Here is a 16651-nt window from a genome sequence, read left to right as displayed (position 1 = left end):
TCAGAGCCTGTTCTGTTGATGGTGCGAATGGAGCGGTCTACTGCTCGTCGAATCTCTGGAACAGTTCTGAAACGAATGGCACGAAGTGGGCCGGCCGGTGTGGTCGAGCGGTTCTAGGCGCTTCAGTCTGTAACCGTGCGACCGGTGCCTCGGGCATGGATGTGTATGATGTCCTTAGGTTAGCTAGGTTGAAGTAGTTCCAAGTTCTAGGGGACTGATGACCTCAGATGTTAAGTTCCATAGTGCTCAGAGCCATTTGAACCACGAAGTGGTTCCTTCATCTTCGGAATCAAATCAAAGTCACAAGGAGTTAAGTCCGGGGAGTATGGTGGATGGTACAGTACTTCTAAGTCCCATCGATCGAACAGAGCAGCCACAGATTGCGCTGTATGCGCCTGCGCATTGTCGTGCGAAATGATGGGCGGGTTGCACGGAAAGTGTCTTCATCTACATCTACATTTATACTCTGAAAGCCACCCAATGGTGTGTGACGGTGGGCACTTTATGTGCACTGTCATTACCTACCTTTTAATGTTCCAGTCGCGTGTGGTTCGCGGGAAGAACGACTGCCGGATTGCCTCCGTGCGAGGCTTGAATCTCTCTAATTTTGCATTCGTGATCTCCTCGGGAGGTATAAGTAGGGGAAGCAATATATTCGATACTTCATCCAGAAACGCACCCTCTCGAAACCTGGACAGCAAGCTACACCGCGATGCAGAGCGCCTCTCTTGCAGTCTGCCACTTGAATTTGCTAAACATCTCCGTAACGCTATCACGCTTACCAAATAACCCTGTGACGAAACGCGCCGCTCTTCTTTGGATCTTCTCTATCTCCTCTGTCAACCCGACCTGGTACAGATCTCACACTGATGAGCAATACTCAAGTATAGGTCGAACGAGTGTTTTGTAAGCCACCTCCTTTGTTGATGGACTGAATTTTCTAACGACTCTCCCAATGAATCTCAACCTGGCATCCGCCTTACCAACAATTAATTTTATATGATCATTCCACTTCAAATCGTTCCGTACACATACTCGCAGATGTTTTACACAAATAACTGCTACCAGTGTTGTTCCGCTATCATATAATCATACAATAAAGGATCCTTCTTTCTATGTATTCGCAATACATTACATTTGTCTATGTTAAGGTCAGTTGCCACTCCCTGCACCAAGTGCCCATCCGCTGCAGATCTTCCTGCATTTCGCTGCAATTTTCTAATGCTGAAACTTCTCTGTATACTACAGCATTATCCGCGAAAAGCCGCATGGAACTTCCGACACTATCTACTAGGTCATTTATATATATTGTGAAAAGCATTGGTCCCATAACACTCCCCTGTGACACTCCAGACGTTACTTTAACGTCTGTAGACGTCTCTCCATTGAGAACAACATGCTGTGTTCTGTTTGCCAAAAACTCTTCAATCCAGTCACACAGCTGGTCTGATATTCCGTAGGCTCTTACTTTGTTTATCAGGCTACAGTGCGGAACTGTATCGAACGCCTTCCGGAAGTCAAGGAAAATGGCATCTACCTGGGAGCCTGTATCTAATATTTTCTGGGTCTCATGAACAAATAAAGCGGGTTGGGTCTCACGCGATCCCTGTTTCCGGAATCCATGATGATTCCTATAGAGTAGATTCTGGGTTTCCAGAAATGACATGATACGTGAGCAAAAAACATGTTCTAAAATTCTACAACAGATCGATGTAAGAGATATAGGCCTATAGTTTTGCGCATCTGCTCGACGACCCTTCTTGAAAACTGGGACTACCTGTGCTCTTTTCCAATCATTTGGAACCTTCCGTTCCTTTAGAGACTTGCGGTACACAGCTGTTAGAAGGGGGGCAAGTTCCTTCGCAAAGCTGGTCGCAGGTGATGCTCCAAAAACAAACAGAAATACTGTGCATTGAAGTTCTAGAGGAACGTAATGCGTTAGGATAACACCATCACAGTCGTGCACGAGAGTCACCATAACTTTAGCCAGCTCCATTCGCACCATCAACAGAACAGGCTCTACTAACGGTATACTACGCCTTCCACATCGCTGGCACCGGGTTCTACAAACCGCTGGTGACTACTTTGAGGGACAGTAACAGGTGCAGACATGTAACTCTTTTGTACCGGTTGTGAATAAATATTTGCCACTATTAAAGTTCCAACTTTCGTAAATTGATGCACAAACATTCATTTACAACAGAAGTCACTTTTTGATCTAAACAATTGTTTAAATATTGTTGTGATTTTATATAATGTGACCCAAATAAACCTGAACTATTTTAGTAAGTCATAAAGTTTGAACCAATAATGGGACACATTTGCAATTTTTAGTGATGATAATACACAATTGGTAGATTATACACATACACACAAAGTCCTTAGAGTAAATGTAGGAAGTGCTCTCCACCAGCACAGTTGTTCTCCCTTCACGAAATTCCACGACGTTCTGTGAAGTGTATCCTCGCCAACGTAGCTTATTTCGTGTGTAATGGCCTCATTGAGTTCTGCTGTTATCCGTCGTCTGTTCTTGTACACTCAGCTTTTAAGATAGCCAAAAAAAAAAAAAAACCCGGGGGTGGAGGTTATATCAGGTGATCGGGGACCACAAATTTTTTGAGATTGTTCGATCACCAAAGAAACTGGTTACAAGTTGCATGGAAGCGTTAGACGTGTGACACGTTGCTCCATCTTGTTGGAAATAACCTTCTGTAACTTCGACCTCATCCAGCTGCCCATGTAAACCGTAATATCAAAGAAAAGGGGGCCAAAAATCCCGAAAGCTAATACTGTGAACCACACGTCATCCTTTTCGTCACGCATTGGCGTTTCGTGGATGATTATGGGGTTTATACGAGCACAGTGTCTGCTGTTTTGTGTGTTGATGTAACCTGACAGATGGAACCATGCCTCATATGTAAAGCAAGGCATGGAATGTCTGGACGTTGAATATAAGACCCCTGAAACCATAGACAGTAACGCATTCTTTTCTCAGGTCTGGTTCTTGCAATGCTTGCATCATGTGCACTCTGTGTGGTCGCAGTGACTACTTCCTCGGAGCTCCCTGCCATATGAAATACCTGTCTTCTGGCTCAATCGACGCAACAGTTTCCTTTAAGTGTTCTCCAAGCGTCTTCGAACATTTTCTATAACCTCTGGTGATGGTCTATGTTCACCACTGTCATTTTTTAGTACACCAGTTGTCTCCAACTTCCTTACAATCGATAAAATTGTTGCCTTTGTTAGAACATCGCGCACATCTAATTCTCTCCGGAATTCCCGCTGTGTTGTAACCGAGCCGGCCGCTGAGGCCGAGCGGTTCTAGGCGCTTCCGTCCGGAATCAGGCGGCTGCTACGGGCGCAGGTTCGAATCCTGCCTGGGCATGGATGTGTGTGATGCCGTCAGGTTAGTTAAATTTAAGTAGTTCTAAGTCTAGGGGACTGATGACCTCATATGTCAAGTCCCATAGTGCTTGCAGACATTTGAACCATTTTTGTTGTAACCGATGTGTCTGTCTTCCAATACGTTCTCACAATAAAAACCTGGTCAGAAGTTTGTACCGCATGTTTCGGCCACCTAAAGACTGCGAACGAATCACTAATATGCTCTTTACTGTCACGCTGCACGAACAACACACTTAGAGACATCACAAATCGCTGCCGACGAAGATAAAAATGACATACACGAGATGAAGTGCGGCATTATACAGTATTGGACAAAGGATCCCCATGAGAAGAAACAACAATCAACCCGCCAACAAAGGGCGGCACTTCTTATTCTGCCTGAGCTACAGAGATCAAACCTTTAACTCACGAGGTGGGTCACTCAAGCCGGGCGAAAATTTTCAAACTCCCTCTCCAACGTCAATCTTAGCGGAATGCGTCTGTATTCCCTCTACGTTCCTTACATCGCCAACCCGATAATGTTTCGTTGTCGGTTGCAGTATCCCCTTCTTTATTTGCTGTTGACATGCGTTACTGGCACGTGTTATGGCCTCCTAGATCGCACCTCGTGGATTACGTAACTGTTTTCTTTACCATAGTGCGAAATGTGTTCTCAGAAACATGTCAGTTTTAACAATGATTCACAGGAAGAACTTCTTGTCAGCTGTGATGGGGACGTCTCTGTATCTCCAATAAAGTACTTAAGGTGTTAGTTAAAATCAAATGTGTTTTGAGTGGTAAAAAAGAAAAAAATGTAAATTCCAGCATTTAATGTCAATTTTGCAGACTTCATTTTTGTATCTATTGAAGCGAAAGAAGCGCTGTATCGTGTGTGAGATCAGAGGCAAGCGAGTGTGCCGGGACTTATCCTAGTTCACTACTAGTAGCGCCACGTCACGTTAATGCTTCTGCGCGTAGCGCACAAGTATTGCACCATAATTAAGTATATTATTAAAAGCCAAAATTTCTTTTCAAACTTTGTCAACATATACTTTAATGTAATAACGTTTTAAATGTCAAGTTTTAAAGTAATTAAATCAATAGTTTTCGTAAAAATACCATTTTAAGAAAAAAATTAGTGGCGCTAAATAAGAAAGATAGAAAGCCAGAATTTTGTCATGATGCGCCAGTGCATGTCAAAAATAAATGGTGCAAGTTAGAATAAAAATTATATTCAGAATCCCCATTTTTAAGAAAAATTGAAGGCGCTAAATATTAGACTTATAGATGTAAAAATTTGTATGATGCTTCAGTTCAACCTAAAAATAATAACTAAGAGACCACGTTAAACCACCTCTAATAGTTTTTGAGTGATTTAATGAAAATCAAATTTGTAACTAGAACATACCAATTTGTAGTAGATTAAGTACTTATAATTTTAATGCTAGAAAATTTTGTTACAGCACATGAGAAAACTTATTAAGCAATAGAGCTTTAACAAACTTTAGTACTGAAATATTAATAACAACCAATACAAGGTCTTTTAAAGTTAAAGTTCAGAGGTAATGTTCTACCATCAGTTCCACTCTACAAATTCTAGGAGGCGAGATGAAACATTTTCTGTAATTTCAACCAACTTACCTGAATGCAGGTAAAAATTAAGAAGATTCTAAATTAATTTATAAATTTGTTATTAAAGATTGTGTGTCCGAGAAAGCGGTTGTTCAGGGACTGCTGCCGGGCGGGCCGGAGTGGCCGTGCGGTTCTAGGCGCTTCAGTCTGGAACCGCTTGACCGCTACGGTCGCAGGTTCGAATCCTGCCTCGGGCATGGATGTGTGTTATGTCCTTAGGTTAGTTAGGTTTAAGTAGTTCTAAGTTCTAGGGGACTGATGACCACAGATGTCCCAGTCCCATAGTGCTCAGAGCCATTTTTTGACTGCTGCCGTATGTATAAGGCACATGACAGCTGGTGTTCCATTGGCTGTCCGCTGCGGCACTTATATAAATACAGCCCGAGAGGCAGGTAAAAGGTTCACTTCGCACTCGGTCACTGTAACATCCGCGTCTGTCAAACGCCAGATTGCGCTCTGCCTCGGATGGCGTCAGAGACGGACTGTGACAAAACGCGTATTTTCTATAATAACTGATTGTGAACTCGCGAGGACTGTAAACCGTCTTGGATCGCTTAGATTTCGCTAAAGTATTTGTTAATGTGCCGTCTGTGAGTTCTTCAAATCCGCGTGGTAAGTGGTGACTATTATCTGTACTTTTGTGGCGAGTATTTATTTCGATCATTTATTTGAGGGCGAAAGACAATTTGGTAGAAACTTACCGTAGAGGTCGCCTCCGAACTGGTAATTGTGCTGTTTAGTAGTGACTCTCAAATTGTTGTACTTGAGATATTTTACTAAATATATGTTTGAACTGGAACTCTATACCTTCATTTATAATAACAGTCCTGATCCCGCTAAGCAGAAGGAGAATAGAAACATTTCTTTCAGCGGGCTGGACAAGAATGTGGACGTGCAGGCTAGGAACTATGGTCAGTATGCTCCCCATCGCTTTCTGACTAATCACAAAAATAGTTGCCAGGCTCGCTGAGAAAGACGGAGCACTGCATAAACTATCAACTAAGAAGTTATATAAATTTTACCCGCCGCCCCACACTATCGAGTCCAATTTTTATGTGCAAGTTTAAACTCTAGACTTTATTTTTATGTGAACACTTACTTGCTACAGAGATACAGCAGTGCTTCATAATGTGCAATTTAATTCTCTAACAGTTCGTTCATGTGTACTATTTCCTAAAAAAATGCACTAAAGTGCGTGAAAAGGTAAAATACTGCAAGCGTTATTTAGTGTAATACAATCGACTAGGAGTATTTAAACAACAGTTAAGCAACTGTAAAAATAATTGTTATATAACTTAAAGGTTTCAAACGATTTGTGCAATAATTCTCGGGTTAAACATAAGGGTCCCAGGGACCCCACCTCGTAGTATTCCGGATTGAAACAACTTTCCCGTTTCTACGAGCTTCCGGGGGAGATGGGGGGAGGGATTATGACTCATTGAAGTAGTTCAGGTTTATATGGATTGCACTGTATCTGATCCGTTTTAGGTAAATGATACTGTGTGTATGCGTGTGTGGAATTAAGTCGCCTGACGGAGGCATGAGCAGAAGCGAGAGCCATATACAGATTTAGGAAGGCAATTTGTTATTGCTGATGTACAGTATTTAGACGAAACAGCAACAAGCTTGATTGTAACATTTTGAGTGTTGGTTATTGAGAGTGACAGCATTCCATCGGGCACTGCTTCATATCTGTATCATCACGAGCAGTATTCAAGAGTGCTTGGATGGTGTTCCAATGTTATTCAGTCAATCAGTATTAATAATTTCTAACCGTTTTAGCAGGAAAGACATCAGTGTTGCTGTTCAAGAGTACGCGACGTCGCACCTTGATTCAAAAGAGGACAGTGCAGATCCATGCAAATCGTCTTAACGGTAATGATATTTATTACTATAAATAACGCTGTAGCGAATTTACTTTTCAGGATTTTGTCAGATGTTGAGTATGATGATAAGGAAGTGTTGTGGAAGGCAGTTCAGTTAACGAAGGAGTCGATTAATCATTATTGAAATAAATGTCGTACGTTATATGATTTCGCCGTATAAACATTATTTAAGAAAACGAGTTGCACTTTCTTCAGTTAACTCCACAAATGATCCAGATCCACGTGGCAGAGCAAGAGAAGCAGCTGGCGACTTGAATTTCAGCGAGATACACCGGTTAAACATGAGGTCGACGAAGCTTAGCACGGTGATAGATATTTAGGCCTAACGTACTGTGCCGTTGCAAGAGGGTAAGCGAAACGAACCATTTCGGGGACGAAATGCAATACAGTGAACGTTTGTGTGTTGGCGTTAAGATTGTGATCTATGCCGTTATGCGTAAATGGGCGCAGAGGGAAACTCCGCTAATGGGGCCATCGTTCTGCGTTAGTCGCTGGGTCAGACCATCTACAGTGCATGCAGCGCAATGGGCGTCAAACGGCTTTAAGCCACTGCAATTAGTCTGAATCTCAGCCGAAACGTTCGCTGTATCAGTTGATGGTCTTTGCTGACTTCTGTGCACTGCGTACAGTGGGCATTGTACTGGCAGGCCTGACACAGCTTGCACTCTCTCCATTCTCCCTAAGCGCTAGTTACGTACATATCTAATCAAACATGATCGCAAGAAACGAGATCTACAGGAAAATAAAAAAGTAGTAAACGGATTACGACTGAGTTAGATCATTCCCCATAGGTAAAAGATTTTTTAAGAAAGGACATAGAACTAGAGAAAATGTTTTCCTGGTTTCTTGCATCCCTCTACCGCATGTGACTGGCAGAAATTCTAAAAAAGACATGACATATATTACTTTTCCGAAATGTGAGACAGCAAATTTTGTAGTTGCCGGAATTTAAAAGTATTACCATATTATTGTTATTTCTCTATGTCGTTTGTTTGTATGTGAGAACGGCAAGGAGAGTAGAACAGCAGTATTTCGGAGGTGTCCAGGAATATTTTCTCAGTATTTTAGCGTAAGGGTGTGTTCTCCCATAGCTCGATACAGAGTAACTGCAGCCTCTTTTATCTTTGTGTTGTACTGAAAAAATCTGCACAACAATAAAATTATCGACGTTATGCACTATGTATTTTATCTGCAAAAAACCTTGTTCGATTCACTCACGGTTCTTTGCAATTGGCACCAGTAATACCGACTTTACTCTTGGTGTTCAAACTTGCATTCAGTACTGCTCGGATATACACTGAAGCTCCAAAAATGAGGCATGCGTATTCAAATACAGAGATATGTAAACAGGTAGAATACGTTGCAGTCGGCAACGCCTATATAAGACAACAAGTGACTGGCGCAGTTGTTAGATCGGTTACTGCTGCTGTTTTAAAAATTTAAGTGACTTTGAACGTGTTGTTATACTTGGCGCATGAGCGATGGGACAAGCATCTCCGAGGTAGCGGCAAAGTGGGGATTTTCCAGTACGACCATTTCACGAGTGCACAGTTAATTTCAGGAATCCGGTAAAACATCAAATCTCCGACATCGCTGCGGCCGGAAAAAGATCCTACAAGAATGGGACCAACGACGACTGAAGGGATTCGTTCAAAGTGACAAAAGTGCAACCCTTCCGCAAATTGCTGCAGATTTCAGTGCTGGGCCATCAACAAGTGCCAGCGTGCGGAACATTCAAAGAAACATCATCGATATGGGCTCTCGGAGCCGAAGGTCCACTCGTGTACCCGTGATGACTTCACGGCACAAGGCTTTACGCCTCGCCTGGGCCCGTCAGCACTGACATTGGACTGTTGATGATGGAATCATGTTGCCTAGACGTTTCAATTTGTATCGAGAGGATGGGCGTGTACGATATGGAGACAATCATGAATCCATGGACCCTGCATGTCAGCAGGGCACTGCTCAAGCTGGTGCAGGCTCAGTAGTGGTGTGGGGCGTGTGCAGTTGGAGTGATATGGGACCCCTGGTACAGACAGATAGGACTCTGACAGGTGACACGTACGTAAGCGTCTTGTCTAATTACCGGCATCCATTCATGACCATTGTGCACTCCGGCGTACTTGAGCAATTCCAGCAGGACAATGCGACACCCCACACGTCTAGAGTTGCTGCAGAGTGGCTCCAGGAACCGTTCTGTGTTTAAACACTTCCTCTGGCCACCAGATTCCCCAGACATGAACATAATTGAGCATATCTGGGATGCCTTGCGACGTACTGTTCAGAAGAGATCCCCTCCCCCTAGCACGCTTATGGATTTATGGACAGCCCTGCAGGATTCATGGAGTCAGTTCCCTCCAGCACACTTCAGACATTATTCGAGTCCACGTCACGTCGTGTTGCGGCACTTCCGGATGCCCGCGGGGTGCCTCCACGATATTAGACAGGTGTACCAGTTTCTCTGGCTCTTCAGTGTATATCGGATTTACTTCTCCGGCTTTGTTAGTTGTGAATCAACAGTGACACATGTGACAGTAGACGCAAGAGTCTACCGGCTTCGCTGTTTCCGAGATGCTCCTTCTCTGGCGCTGGACGATAGCAATTTGTCCTTTGCCTGAGTCGCTTTATGTCAACTGATTTCCCAAACTGCAGCCCGTATCGTCACTAGATTTTTTCTTTTATGTTTCATTCCATCTCTGAAGGAGATGGTGGACCATGAGACAGTATAACCCTTTTCAGCCAATAGTTGTAGTATCTGCTGTTGTGACACCATTTATTTAAAGTTTCCTTCGTTCCAGATCCCAGCTGGGATAGGTTTCTGTTGTTCGGCTTATATATCTTCATATTATCTCAGTGGTCTTCATAATGTTGTATTATGATTTTGGAATTTTGTTGATGTAGATAATTTTCGTCTAATTCTCTAGAAGACGAAAAACTTGAAAATCTAGTCGATGTGGAGAATGTTGTCTCCTTGTGTAGGTGTTGATTGAAGTAATTTTGCTCAATAAGTCATACTTTATATGCCAGGCTGCTGTATCACCCCGAATCCTTGTGGGTGTTCTTGGTTTGTTGACAATTTCATTGATTTCTTCGTTTTTCAGAGGATTCTGTTGGACTGAATTCGATACTCCTTCGAGGATAATGTAGGAAGGAAATGCAGATTTGGATTTCGGAAAATTAAACGTTGTAGGATCGTGCTGCAAGACTGACTTTGTTAGTCCATTTTTTCGTAGTCTGTTCAGCCCGTATCTGGCGATTTGATCGTTTATTCTGTCTAGCATGTTCTTGGTTTTAAATGTTCCATGAAGGGAGTTCATTGGGAAGTCGTATTGTAGATCTCCAGCTATTCGAAGCATCATCTGGTCAGATAACAGATTTTTTTTCGTTTTAGATGACATACTCCATGCATGAGATCCGTATTCGAAAACGAGTCGGATAAATATTTTGTATGTAAGAACGGCAACTGGTTGCTCCATTGCACGTGTTCAGTGTTTCATGAGACGTACGAAATGAAGTCGGCTTTCAGTTTGTTTAATATTTTCAGCTGTGTTTTTCAGCCACTTTAAGAGTTTATGTATATAGATTCCAAGATATTTGACGTTTCCAGAATGAGATTTTCACTCTGCAGCGGGGTGTGCGCTGATATGAAACTTCCTGTTAGATTAAAACTGTGTGCCCGACCGAGACTGGAACTCGGGACCTTCGCCTTTCGCGGGCAAGTGCTCTACCATCTGAGCTACCGAAGCAAGGTTCGCAGGAGAGCTTCTGTAAAGTTTGGAAGGTATGAGACGAGATACTGGCAGAAGTAAAGCTGTGAGGAGCGGGCGTGAGTCGTGCTTCGGTAGCTCAGATGGTAGAGCACTTGCCCGCGAAAGGCAAAGATCTCGAGTTCGAGTCTCGGTCGGGCACACAGTTTTAATCTGCCAGGAAGTTTCATATTTGACGTTTGTTTGTGGAGTAATTTCTAGTCCCCTAGGGGCCAATTTGAATTTGTGGGGGTCCTTCTGTTGTTGGCGAGTATTAAGATTTCTACGTATATCTAAATAGGATAAATTGACGTTTTGTTGGATTGGGTCGGATTTTCCATATAGTGAGCCAGCTTTCAAGTTTGCTGATGTAGCAATTGGCTTCTTTATTGGTTGCACTGCAGGCGGGTGCATGACACCAATAATTGGCGTCATCCGCGTACAGAGCTATGTCTTCATCCCACCACCTGGATCTTGGGATGTCAGCTGTATGTATCGTATATAACAACGGGGATATGACGGCACACTGAGGAACTCCCGCTTTGGGTGTGAAGGAGAACAATATTTGATTCACAACTCGTATTTTTATTTTGCTGTTTCCAGTGTTGTTGTTAATTGTATTGTTTCAGAAGAGAAGTTGTATTTTAGCATTTTGTCAAGAAGTTCCGCATGCCATATCTTATCGAAGGCGTGTTCTATGTCCAGAAAGAGGGCAGCAGTCGCATCTGTTAAGTTTCAGGCTCCTGATTCGTTGCTAGTTAGTCTTAATAATGATTCAGCGTACTGTCACTGTTTCTGAAACCCGGTTCTTCATGTGGTATAACGCTGTTATCTTCTGCCAGCTGTTGTAGTCTGCTGTTAATGATTGCTTCAAAGGTTTTACCAATTATGCTATAAGTCTGAAAGAGTAATGGTTGAGTTTTGGTTTTCCAGGTTTCGGACTCATTCTAATATGCGTATGTTTCCATTGGCATGATACAGCTTTTTGAATTAAGGCTGCATTAAATAAAGGTTTTTAGTGTCTGAGCAATTCCCCGTGGTAGAAGTAGTTTGAGATGAACTCGTCCATTGCACCGTTTCCGTGAGCTGTATTTTCGCCGCTTAGTATGGCAGAGGTTATCCCATATTCTCTTATTTCTTTGAACAGCTGATGATCGGCTGATGTGGTATTTTTGTATAGAAGCGGATGAAGTTCCCTAGTAACAAATTGCTTGTGGTTGTCGTCAAATTTGGGGTTCTATGGATGATCGTGTATTTTTTCGAGTAAGTCGTGGAATGTTCCAGCCTTCTCTCTTTCGTCCGTCGTGATGCGGTCATCAATTTGTAAAGCCGGTTCTTCGGTGATGGGTTTTCCAACGATTCTCTTGAATGCATTACAAAAGAGAGTGGGGTTACGTGGATCAAGTCCTTGTGAATCGCCGGCCGGGGTGGCCGAGCGGTTCTAGGCGCTACAGTCTGGAACCGCGAGACCGTTACGGTCGCAGGTTCGAATCCTGCCTCGGGCTTGGTTGTGTGTGATGGCCTTAGGTTAGTTGGGTTTAAGTAGTTCTAAGTTCTAGGGGACTGATGACCTTAGAAGTTAAGTCCCATAGTGCTCAGAGCCATTTGAACCCTGTGAATGACGTTTCCATCTATTTGCTCTGAATTAGCGCATACCTGATCTAACTTGATTGTTAAGACGGTTCCAATCCGTTTTTGCCCTCAGACTATCGTTTAATGATTTCCCATTCGTATTACGCTTATACACACACCTCAAAAAAGTTTTGCATCACCTCGCTTCCGAGAGTACCGGAACCTATACAGAAAATTGGAACAGAGATAAATATAAACATAATTTCCGCCCATTTTATTGCTCATGAAAACCACACATTGCATGTTGTATCACCATACAACGAGACCTTCAGAGGTGGTGGTCCAGATTGCTGTACACACTGGTACCTCTGATACCCAGCACCACGCCCTCTTGCATTGATGCATGCCTGTAACAGTCGTGGCATACTGTCCACAAATTCGTCAAGGCACTGTTGGTCCAGATTGTCCCACTCCTCAACGGCGATGCGGCGTAGATCCCTCAGAGTGGTTGGTGGGTCACGTCGCCCATAAACAGCCCTTTTCAATCTATCCCATGCATGTTCGATAGGGCTCATGTCTGAAGAACGTGCTGGCCAATCTAGTCGAGCGATGCAGTTATCCTGAAGGAAGTCATTCACAAGATGCGCACGATGAGGGCGCGAATTGTCGTCCATGAAGACGAATTTCTTGCCAATATGCTGCCGCAATGGTTGCACTAACGATCGGAGAATGGCATTCACGTATCGTACAGCCGTTACGGTGCCTTCCATGACCACCAGCGGCGTACGTCTGCCACACATTATGCCACCCGAAAAGAGCAGGGAACCTCCACCTTGCTGCACTCGCTGGACAGTGTGTCTAAGGAGTTCAGCCTGATTGGGTTGCTTCCAAACACATATCCGACGATTGTCTGGTTGAAGGCATATGCGATACTCATTGGTGAAGAGAACGTGATTCCAATTCTGAGCGGTCCATTCGGCATGTTGTTGGGCCCATCTGTACCACGCTATATGGTGTGGTGGTTGCAGAAATGGACCTCGCTATGGATGTCGGGAGTGAAGTTGCGCGTCATGCACCCTATTGCGCTCAGTCTGAGTCGTAACACGACGTCCTGTGGCTGCACGAAAAGCATTATTCAACATGGTGGCGTTGCTGTCAGGGTTCCTCCGAGCCATAATCCGTAGGTAGCGGTCATCCACTGCAGTAGGAGCCCTTTGGTGGCCTGAGCGAGGCATGTCATCGACAGTTCCTGTCTCTCCGTATCTCCTCCATGTCCGAACAACATCACTTTGGTTCATTCCGACACGCCTGGACACTTCCCTTGTTGAGAGCCCTTCCTGGCACAAACTAACAATGCGGACGAGATCGAACCGCGGTGTTGACCGTTTAGGCGTGGTTGAATTATAGGCAATACAAGCGGTCTGCCTCATTCCTGGTGGAAACACTGGAACTGATCGGCAGTCGGACCCCCTCCGTCTAACAGGTGCTCCTCATGCGTTGTTGTTTACATCTTTGGGTGGGTTTACTGACAGCTCTAAACAGTGAAAGGGAGTGTGTCTGCGATACAATATCCACAGTCAACGTCTATTTTCAGGAGTTCTGGGAACCTGGGTGAAGCAAAACTTTTTTTGATATGTGTACTTTCTATGCCGCATCACGTGCAATTTCAACAATACTAGTTGAACTACGAGTGCATATTTTTGCAGCCACAGCACTAACTGACATAGCTGCTGCGATTTGTCTAGGACAAGACTGATTACCAACTTCATGGTGAACTGTGTGAGTCTGTAACAAATAGATTGTGAGTCGCCTAAAACTTGCACTGCAAATATTCCGGAAATGGAAAGAGCTGTTGATGTGCACTTTTCGCAGAATGGATTGGTAGTCAGCGGCTAGTATTGTTAGCCAATGAACAGACTGTAATAACACTTAGAAAGTGTGCAAACAAACACTTTTTAAAATGGAGCAATGCCTATTGTCATTAGCAAACAAAAATAGGGTAAATTAGAGGCGATGGTGGTGGTAAGTTCCTACGGGACCTAACTGCTGAGGTCATCGGGCTCTAGCCTTAAACACTACTTAATCTAACTTAAACTTACGCTAAGAACAACACACACACTCATGTCCGAACGAGGACTCGAACCTCCGACGGGGGGAGCCGCGCAAACCGTGGCAAGGCACTCAAAACCGCGCAGTTTCCCCGCGCGGCGGTAAATTAGAATGTTGTTGGTGTTTGTTGCAGGATTCTAGTGCATCGTATTGTGCAAAGTTTGATTGTGCCTTTCACCCTGCGTTGTTGCTACCAACGATATTGTTATGTTTGCTTACAGTTTGCTTGAGTGTTCCTTGAGCGCACGACTTGCTAGACAGTTAGTGTGTGACAGTCCAACCAGTAAGTCTGTAGTGGACGATGGGATTTGATCTATTGATGTGCGCTCTTTTTTTTTTTGGGGAGGGGGGGTGTTTGGTGCTCATTTCCTATTTGAGCTAGGAATATGGAGTAAAAAGTTTTTGTCTAGCCTGGACCAGCGATCATTTGTTGCATAGCCATTCGAACATCTGTCTTACAGTAGCTACAATGCAGTATATTGAACAATGTTTGAACGACGAACCGGAGCTGGTATCCAGGTAAATTGTACGAATCGATTAATCTCTTTTGCAAAAAATTTTAATTGGGCTCAAATTAATGCTCTCCTAATGCCACAATTTGTATGTGCACTGTTCGTATTTTACGTGCACAAACAGCCATCCTCGTTCGAATTTTACTTGCAAAAACATTCAATTCTAAATAGCTCCGGACTGGAGCAAGATCGATGGTTCAAATTTGGTCCATCGGTGTATCGGATCTTGGTCTAAGTTAAGCCTTAACAGTTTGAAACAGTCTTGCTTCGTTGGGATTTTAAATGCAAAAAACATATTTTTATGGGAGGTTGTCAAGCGCGACACTTCTATAAACTTCTACGAAACGGTTCAAACTTTGCATGAAGGTAGATAAATGGATTAAGTCAGAAGGAAATTTCTTTATCCAAGAATCTTTGTCCGGTGTCGAGATTCGATGGTTTAAAGTCGAACTAAATGAACCACGTAAAATTCGTTCTTGCGTGAAATGAATGAAACGGTTTAAAGTGAATCAAATAAATAAAAAATCATTCTTACGATAAAATGAACACTCGGATTGAAAAATCTAGTTTAATTCGAATTTTACGTGCAAAATATACGTTTCTGTGAGTTGTTTTTTTGCGCACATCACTTCTAGTTTCATACTCGTGCGAATCGGTTCAGCCGGCCGCGGTGGTCTCGCGGTTCTAGGCGCGCAGTCCGGAACCGTGCGACTGCTACGGTCGCAGGTTCGAATCCTGCCTCGGGCATGGATGTGTGTGATGTCCTTAGGTTAGTTAGGTTTAAGTAGTTCTAAGTTCTAGGGGACTAATGACCACAGCAGTTGAGTCCCATAGTGCTCAGAACCATTTGAACCATTTTTTTGAATCGGTTCAAATTTTGTTAGAAGGTCGACGAATACCTGTAACTTCCGGTTGTCCTGTTGGTTATTGAAAGCTTTAACCGTTGCCACGATATAAGCAACATGGTTCGAAAGACAATTAAAAAAACCTATACCAGATTAGTCGTCGCTCGATCCAACAAAAATCAGCATCGGTTGCTAAGCTATGGCGGCCTTATATCAAAATTATGGTACAGTAAAAGCTGGGAACCAGAAAGAAAAATATCATATCGTAGCACAAAAAAGGCGAGTATTTCGTAGGTAGATTAAGCGATGTAAAAGAAGGGAACTAGCTTTTTCACTTATCAGACATTTTCAAGGAGATTTAAATCAAACCATCTTGGCATATCCGCGTTTTTTTTACGAGTTAACCCTACTTCCCGAGCGCAGGAACTCTCTTAAATCCACCCCCTGTTACTTGTTGGTAAGTGGCGTAAGGACAGACACACAGATATGTGCTTCTCGAGAGTGGGATGCATCCTAGAATAGGAAGTATCTGAAAATAGTAGTGTATCTATAATGGGAAGTATTCCAGAGTGGTGATGCATGTATCATAACCTTTAATGACACGTTGTGTCATACTGCAAGATGTTGGATCACATGATGGTGTGCGTCATGTTATACGACATGACAGCATGTATCATTTTACCCTGCTTGACACATTGCGTAGTATTACATGTCGTGGTTACTAATACTAAGAAGTAAAAAACGCGCATAAGTCAAGATGTTTTGATTTAAATGTTCTTGAAGCTGCCAGATAAATAGTGTTGTACTCCCCACGGAAACATAGTGCTGACTCTTGACATGAAGTTTTAAAATGATATCGTAGGACTGGTAATGGGAGACAACAGAGCAGACCCACAGCAGTGTCAGTCGAAGTCTTGAAGAATATTGGTAGATTTGGTGCGTCACCACAGAGCAGACCCATTGTA

The sequence above is a fragment of the Schistocerca nitens genome, chromosome 2 (genome assembly GCF_023898315.1).
Source record: "Schistocerca nitens isolate TAMUIC-IGC-003100 chromosome 2, iqSchNite1.1, whole genome shotgun sequence".
In the NCBI taxonomy this organism is placed as follows: Eukaryota; Metazoa; Arthropoda; class Insecta; order Orthoptera; family Acrididae; genus Schistocerca; species Schistocerca nitens.
This window is presented reverse-complemented; position numbering follows the sequence as displayed.